Source organism: Euwallacea fornicatus, chromosome 13 (genome assembly GCF_040115645.1).
Source record: "Euwallacea fornicatus isolate EFF26 chromosome 13, ASM4011564v1, whole genome shotgun sequence".
Lineage (NCBI taxonomy): Eukaryota > Metazoa > Arthropoda > Insecta > Coleoptera > Curculionidae > Euwallacea > Euwallacea fornicatus.
In genome coordinates, this window is record NC_089553.1 from 3,154,853 (window position 1) to 3,163,417 (window position 8,565).

At 38.2% G+C, this 8,565-nt stretch overlaps 1 long non-coding RNA gene across 1 annotated transcript; it reads left to right on the forward strand.

Moving 5' to 3' along the window:
* The first annotated feature begins 730 nt into the window (after positions 1–730).
* On the forward strand, positions 731–8,313 carry LOC136343035 (uncharacterized). Its single transcript, XR_010732730.1, has 2 exons — positions 731–3,355; positions 5,306–8,313. It is a non-coding gene; the product is annotated as an uncharacterized lncRNA (long non-coding RNA).
* Positions 8,314–8,565: the final 252 nt, after the last annotated feature.

The following is an 8,565-nucleotide window of genomic DNA, read 5'->3' on the forward strand; positions in this document are numbered from 1 at the left end:
ACCCCCCGACCGGCCGAGCTTTCGGTACTTGTGACTTCGGACTGATCACAAAGCGCCTTTATATGAATAAATAAATGCCACAAGCCCAAAAAAGAGCCATTAAAACTGACGCTTTGTTGTAATATTTGCTGTAACCAGCTTTTGAGTTCGTAACGCAGGAATTTCGCAGCGTTTTCCAAAATGTTATCTCGTCGGAATTCCAAAAAAGACATGCGAAGCTCACGGGGAAATTACATGAGAGTGGTATACCTGGCGTTATAGGTTTTTTAGCGCACTCATTTAGTTTCGTTCAAAGCAGCCATGTTAACGCTGAAACCGAAGACTCTCACATCCTTTATTCTGTTGTTGATAAATGATCACCAAATTGAATTCAACCAACACCCTCACTACTCTCGTTGTTTGGTGTTTACATTTGGGTCGCGCTGCAGGGGTGTTGGGAATCGCTGGAATAAAGCGCCGCGACGCTTCTTGCAACCACCAGTTAAGTTCAAACGACGCTTGCAGACGCCCACACAAATAACCAGTCGTCGGTCTGACTTCGACGAGGAAGTTGTGTTGTGTGGGGCCCTGGTAGTTTTTTTCCAGTTTGATGCGTAGTTTTAAATGGATGAAATGATAATGCGTAGTAAACGCGATTTCCCTATATTATTAATGATGATTTTTTTCGAGAAGTGTCACCGGGTTTAATTTAGTGTTGGTAAAACGGCCGAATTTTGAGGTAATTAAGCAATATTTTTTTGATGTATGTGTCTACTCACACAGAGGGTTTTTTCCAATTTGAGGGAAAAATAAGCATTATTGCATTATGGGCGCAATATCAAAACTAACGGAAACGCGGAGTGGTGTTAACTGCTCATTGTTTATTTAGTTTTTGTGGGCATATTGAAAAAGAGTGGTGAGGCTCGTGGCTAGTTGTAAGGGCGGCATCGACTTTAGTCACGTGTCGTCCATCATTTATTACGTATTGTCCATCACCTATCATATGTCACAGAGTACTAATCTGTTTGTCACTTACAATCCCTTTCTTAAGCTAGAAAGTTTTCGAAACAGTAAAATTGACAACATTGCACTTAACGTACCAGGGTCGTCATAAATCAGAAAATAAAGCTTCAAACTTTTCTGATCTTTTTCTTGTTTTCGAAAATTTACAGAGACGAACCTGTACCTGTTACATTCTGCTTATGCACTCCCATCCTTAATAAACTATAAATTTGGCCATATAAGCATATTAGGAAAACGTTAGTTTAAAAATTAAATTTTAATCTTTTTGTTACTCTTCTGCTTGTTTTTTAGAAAATTTAATTAAGGACTTTCGCCTTCATCGTCTTTTATTTTTACATGAATTTCCTGCTCTCTTTTCGTTATTTAAATAGCAGATTTGATAACATAAAACTTAACTTACTAACATCGCACTATATCAGAGCCTGAATTTTCATACTTTTCTGTCCTTCATGTTTTATTTTGGCGAATTATAAGGTTGAACCCAAGTCGATTATTCTTATACAATCTTCACTTATCAAACAATCATTTTGGCACTTTAGGCTTAGCTTGTTAGGAGAGTAGCATGTCGACAAAATTCTCATTACGGGCCTGTGCCAGTTACATTGATTATACTTATGTAGTCATGACGTTTTCTCGTTAGATAAACAGTAAATTTGACAACATTGTACCCCATTTGTTGCATTGACTCAGAAACTAAAATAACGAATTTTCAAACTTTTGTGATTTTCTTGCCAGTTTGCAAAGAACAGTAAAGACGAAACCCGTACTAGCGGCACCCATTATTCTTACCTAGCTCCTGCTTTAATAAGCAATAAATTAGGCAACATTGGGCTTAACCTGCCAGTAACGTGCTAAGCCAAAAGGTAAGGCACTAAATACACGTCTTTTTGCGACTTTTCGGTTTGTTTTTGAAAAAAATTAGTCTGGAACCCGTGCCAATTAAATCTTTATTGTTGTTGTATGGACTTACAGCTTTTTCTTCTATATACATTTAAACAATAAATCTGACAATATTGTACTTGGTAAGGCAAGTCCAGAATAAAAATCCGAACTAAAGCTTTGAATTTATGTGTTTTTCCTGATTTTTTTGCCTTTTTTTATTCTAAATACAGACTTGCGCCATTCGCATTGGTTATTCCTTTATGTCTACTCTTTGTTTAAGCAGCAAATTTGACTGCATTGTACTTGACCTATTAGGTTCGAAATACATTACACGCACACAGATGACAGGTGGCAGATGCCATGGCCTCCATCTTTGTTGACGTGACTTAGGCCACTTTCGGTCTAGCATCAGCCTAGCCGCTGCTTCTACATCTCTCCGAAACTTGTGAATTAGTGCACTAATCCCCGCAAAAAAAATCGATATCTAGTTAAGTTTTCTGATGCGAACTTTTTATGTCTCTTCATGAAACTTTGGGAGTCTTCGAAGCCCAGAAAAATAAAGCGCCCTCTTTGCGATAACTTTTATGAAATGAATTTTCCTACATAAAATGTATTTTAAAATCAGATATGACTTTGAAACTCCGCGCTTGGCGGCATAAAAACTCCATTATTATTATGACAGGATAGATTTATGACGTTTTATATGCGCCCACACATTTTTTTATCTAACTTCAATCAACATCAGTCATCTGTCAAATGCAAACAATTGATTCCTATTAGAATGCTCGATTTTTAATAAGTTTGCTTGCAGTGTTTTGCCTCAAGTGGTAAAATCTAGAATTTTAAAAACCGCCAGTAATAGAAATCGAGCCTTCGCAGCACCTAAAAAACCTCTTTGAACATCCATTTTGCGTCGCGCCTTTCAGTCCTTAAAAACAATGTCCTCATTCTTTCCAGCATAATGTCTATATGGACATCACAATGCATTACAGTCGGATTCAATTCCCCGGAAGCTCGAATAAAGATTTTAATGCGAACATCAGGTTTTCGCATCGACGAATTCACCGAGAGCTAAACAACAAATCAAATTAATGATTCACTCTATGGCTTAATCGAACGCTCCCTCGCTTACGACAATAAAATATGAACATTTGCCGACATTAAATTATAGCCCACGTGACACAGTAGACCAAGGGATGGTGAAAAGCGGTTCCATGGAGTTTTCGGGGGGTGCGGAGTAGCCTGTGATGCGTTTGCTGACTTGGAACTACCTGATTATGTTCGATATTGCTTTCGTGTTCTTTCTTTTCCTGGTTGGGGTCACGTGTCTGGTTTATTATTTGCCCGGCCGCAGGGTGGACAACCAAGAGACCTCTGCCGGCTACTTGGACAATAATGGCCCCTTGCAATGTTACGTGACCGTTCCTTCAGGAGATGTTCAAAGGACGCCCGTCAATCATGTTTGATTCCCGTAAGTATGTTAAATTTATCCTATTCTTTTTTGCTCAAGACGAAGTGTTGTCATGGAGATCAATCGTCTTGCCCCTGTGCAAGTAATGGGCGGTGACAGCAACCGAATTTGACATACGGGTGAGGTTAGAAAACTAATATGGGGCTGACGTAAAATTACATTTCTAAGTCGGAATCTTGGCTCCGAACCAAAATTCACCAAATTTACCGTTATAGTACAACAAACAGTTTCGCATTTTCTTTTCGTTTTATTGCAAAATTCTCTTTATGTGGTGAATAAATTGTGGCCGATTTTAGCCGCACTTAATTAAGAGCATCAAAATTTATTTTACGCACCTGATGGGAAGTGGCGTCGCGTGTAAAATTTAATTCAATTTGCGTTATAAATTTTATGCAACTAGCAAAACGGTGCGTTCTAAATTTTAATTAGACGGTTTCTCCTTCCAATTGCGCTCGAATAGTGTGACGAACAACACGTGACTGTCACACGTCTTTTGATGACAGAAAGGCGGTATGTGAGGCCGAAGACACGCGAGCACCTCTGAAAGCCTTCAATCAAACTGAAGATCTCGATCTCAGGAAATCATTCTGGGATGAAAAATGCTAAAATTTCTGCGTTTTTTCTTTCGAATTAAACAATTTCCAGGCATTTTAAGAGAAATGTAATTGATGGATATCCAATAGAGAAACCAGCAAATGTTGGCTCAAAAAAGATATCCTAACCTGTCCGGTCGTAAAAGAACATTTCATCTGCGGTTCATAAAGTCGCAGTGTGTGTGGAGCAGCTGTGAGAAAAGACGAATGCGAAAAAACTTGTGAGGCTTTCGATGGAAAGAAACGTAATATAGTGTATGTCAAGCGTAACATAATTTGACGTCTGTCAGATTTCTAACCTCACTCACGTGTAAAATCCGGTTGCTGTCACTATTAATTTATACAGGAGCAATGCAATCGATTTTCACAAAGACATCGCTCGATTTTTGCTATCTTACACGTAGTGGGTAAAAAAAAAAACAATAACCGAAGCACAGTTGACGAATATCTGTCAATATCAAGTTGTTCAGCGGTTAAAGATATATTACGCGGCTTGACTCGACTCCCCTTCTTCGCCATTAATCATTTAAGTTCTAGGAAACTTAGCAGGCAAAACGGTTCTCTTGGGGGCTTGAATAAATGACTTTTCAATTGATTAAAAACAATATTCCCGTCTTTCTTTTGACACTAACTAAATTGATTGATCAATTTCATGCTTACAGCCTTATCGACGATGTTTTCTCAGAACACCAATCGAAGCTTGAGTGGCGAAATTATTAGAGTTTATTAAGTTAGGAAAATCGAAGTTTAATTTCCAGTTAAATTCCCGTTCATTCGAGTTTATGCAGTTGGAATTCTCATTTCCTGGATAGAATTACTGCTGTATCACTCCAAGCTGAAAAGTGATGAATTTCAGGGCAGCGGCACAGAATTTATCCTGCATCCGTAAAGCTTTTTATTCCCTTTAAAAATCTGTAAAGTCAACTCCGAACTGGGCGTGAAAGAACTTTACGATTAATAAAATTGAGCGTGTAATTAGCCGGATTTATATTCGCTCTATTTTCGGTGTTCTCGCTTAAAATAAAATAAAGTAAAAAGCAAGAAAACGTCGCTAATAATTCGTCGGTTGAAAACAAATAATGTCAAGGCGCGAGACGTTTTCCGCCAATTATGTTAACCTGCTGCGGCCTTCTTTTTTTCCTTTTACACTCCCTCGAGGAAATCCATCTCTTTTCCGTTCTCGGCGAAAGTTAAAGGAGTTTGAGGGTGTCAAACTTCTGCCCCAAAAGAACCCATTTAAAAGCGTTTTGTTCTGGAAAATTGATTGTGTTTCACGTTTTTCCCACCCAACGATCTTTGCGCTATTTTGTAATTTACTGCTCGTAAGCGAATAACGGAGAAAATTTTCTATTTGCAGATGGACGCAGAACGTCACTCCGGGAACGCTAATAATTCGCCACGTAGCTATTGAAAATGTGGGAAAACCACAATCTGATTGCGTTCAAGTGCCCACTTCAAATTCATAAAGAAATTGAAAAACGATTGCCACTGAACGTATGTTTATCATAGAAAAGGCTTCCTGCAGCCTTCGCGCACCTGCTGAAACCAGCAACTTCGGCGCGCTACCGGTTGATAAGTTAAAAGGAAAAATAAACGATAGAAATTTTTCTTTAATCTGACCAGATCAAAGTTCCGAAGTCTGGCGAATTCTCTATGATAAATGAATGACCGGTGGTTGGTATATCCGAATATCTGACGGTTAATTTTGTTTTGGTCATTGGTAATTTAGCCAGAATTGGCCAACCCGGAAAAATTGGAAATTCGGATATGATAAATGACACTTCAACTTAGAAGAGTTTGTAAACATTTGTTCGCTTTTGAGCCCCCCAATTATTAGCATACAGCGTGTCCCACGTTGAGCTTCCCGGTATCGAGGACTCTGAAGCTAAGGGAGACATGAAACTGATTTAATGAAGAAATTTCTAAACGATTACGATGCTATTGAAAAATTATGCGTTTTCAATAAACCATTATGAAAGATCGTTATTCTAGCAAATAATCGAAATGTGTAAAAACCTTTCTTAACACATTGATTACGTAAATACGCCATGCTAGTAGTAGTTTCCGATCATCGCTCAAGCGTGATAATCCAGAGGGCAAACCAGCTCTTCTCCTACTTGGCCTGCACGATAATCTGATCTAAACCCGTGCGACTCGTCACAAGTTTCCCCCTTTTTTTAAACTCTACTAATATTTCAGTTCCTTCCAATCTTTCTGCTTAAGAACGACAGATCGAAATGTGAAACTAGTTATCCTCTCGTTCGTCCCATACTAAGATGTCCAAGGTCCATATCGCACGGCTAATCCTCATTTTTTATCTAGCGCTCATTTTCCATATTCATTTTGTCACCCTAAAGCTAAAGTCCTCGTGATGAAATTAACGTCGAGCAGGCGCCGATGCGAGACAGGAACTTTTCTGTCTGCGACTTTGTTGGCTTTAAAATACAATTCAAGTAGATTTCCAGCATGTCACGTTTTTTTCTTTATTTGAGTAATATGAGGCCGTTTTTAATCAACTTTGGCACCACTTTAGCACACTGATTGCTAAGCTGAAATATTAACTTCGTCGGTGTGCATTGTGGGTCTCCCATAACACCAATTTGGTTCAACAGCAAGATAAATCGATTTCGAATCGCCCGAAAGAATCAGAGATATATGAATATACCGATCGGGGCTTTTTGCATATGTTTTTGAGTGTTTCTGACAATGCCCCGTTGGAGTAAACCTCTTCAAGTAAATAAAACGGAATTTTTGATGCAGAACCATTCGGTCTGGTTCGATCGAGGAGCTGCATGTAAATGTCCACTTTGACTGAAAAGAGCAGCGAGTTGGAAGCATAAGAGTAACAAGTAATTAATCTAATGCGGTTACTTACGGTTGCTGTGTGCTGATACCATTTTATCACGTAATTTTCGCAATATCGTATCTCAAATAAACGCAATTAGGGCAAAGCCATCGGTCTTTAGACACTGATGCGGCGTTACGAAATTGACGCTCGGGAGGGGCTTGTTGCAACTCTAAAGATCGAAATAATCGTCTGGAACTTCATTCTATTTAACCGACCCCGCAGCTGCTGAAATAATTTGCGAGGTTCCATCTATTGCCGCGGCCATCTTGGGACACCCTGTATATCATAATTGGCAAGAAAAATTATAATTTTATATGAATTAGGTGAAAATTTAAATTTCTTAATATCTTAATTTAATAAATGTTAATTTTCTGTCTGCGGAAGTGAAAAGCGATATATGTATGTGGGTATACAGATATCACCACTTCAAGTCGGAACACAGGAATTGTGCAAGTGGGAGAAAGGTCGTATAAGTTTTCATATGCCTCCGACAAAGACCAACGACGAAGTGGGCGGAGCCAGTCCAGTCGGCATCCTTACTTCAATGTTTATAATAACATCGATTTCGCGCCTTCGTGGAAATGGAAACTTCAAAATATCTGAGCAAAAAGAGTAATGGGAACAAATAGGAAAAAACGATTAATCCACCATGAGAACTTATACCAGTCATAATTCTGAAACGGTGAGAGTTCTGGCAACTGGACCTAGACTGACTCCGCCCATTTCAACCGCTAGTCGCCGACCCACTTCATTGCTCTTTGTCGGGGGCATATTAAAACTTATGCGACCTTTCTCTCACTTACGCAATTAGCATCTTCCAACTTGAAGTAGTGATACCTGTGTATGTATTTTTTAGAATAGCCGCCACGGGTTTGAAGTTGACGAGTCATGCGCATTAAAGTTGAAGAGACTGGGGGCACTAAAAGATCTATAAATAATGTTTCGCAATGATATTTAATGGAAAAAAAACACAGTTTGTTGTTGAAAAGTTGAAGGATCCTCTGATTAAGATGTCCCAGTGTCGAGTATAACTTTAATGTTGATAATAATGCTCGCATCAGCATGGGTATTTACGGTATAACAATGATGCTTCATACCATACGATTACAGGACACCTATACATATTTATATTAATATAAAGATAATATAAATATACTTTTAAATACTTTTGGTAAATTATTAGAAATTGTTGTTTAGGTACTCTAGGTAGGCATTAGTTAGTAGAAATGTTGTAGATCTAGGGAATTTTTAGAAAGGTTCTTTAAACCATTAAGATCTCTCTGTTATTACTTATAACCACACATTTATCTCACTTAATTAACTTTAAATGATAAGTACCATCAATGTTTATTATCATATCCAATTCATATCTCTTAACGTACCTATATTGAGTAGTTTAAGTCTAACGCCGTTGTCATTCGATTTGTCTGAAAAACGTTAAACATATCTACTGGATTGCCTATGTTTTTATCAATTACACTAATAATAAATTTCATTGATGGTTGTGTTACTCATTATTGCCTGTCCTATTTCCGGCGTTTGTACGAAATTTACCTCATAGCGCGAAAAACATCAAGACGATTCAATATAATGTTCTTATAGTTTCCTTGTTCGCAAAATAGAAAAATCCATTGGACTCATATCAGGAGACCTAGGGGGTAAATTTAAGAAATTGCACAAATGATACATTGATCTTCGAGAGATGAAAAGCGCTTTAGAAATGTGAAATAAAAACGCCAGATTCGGATTTAAAAAAGAGGTGAGTCGGC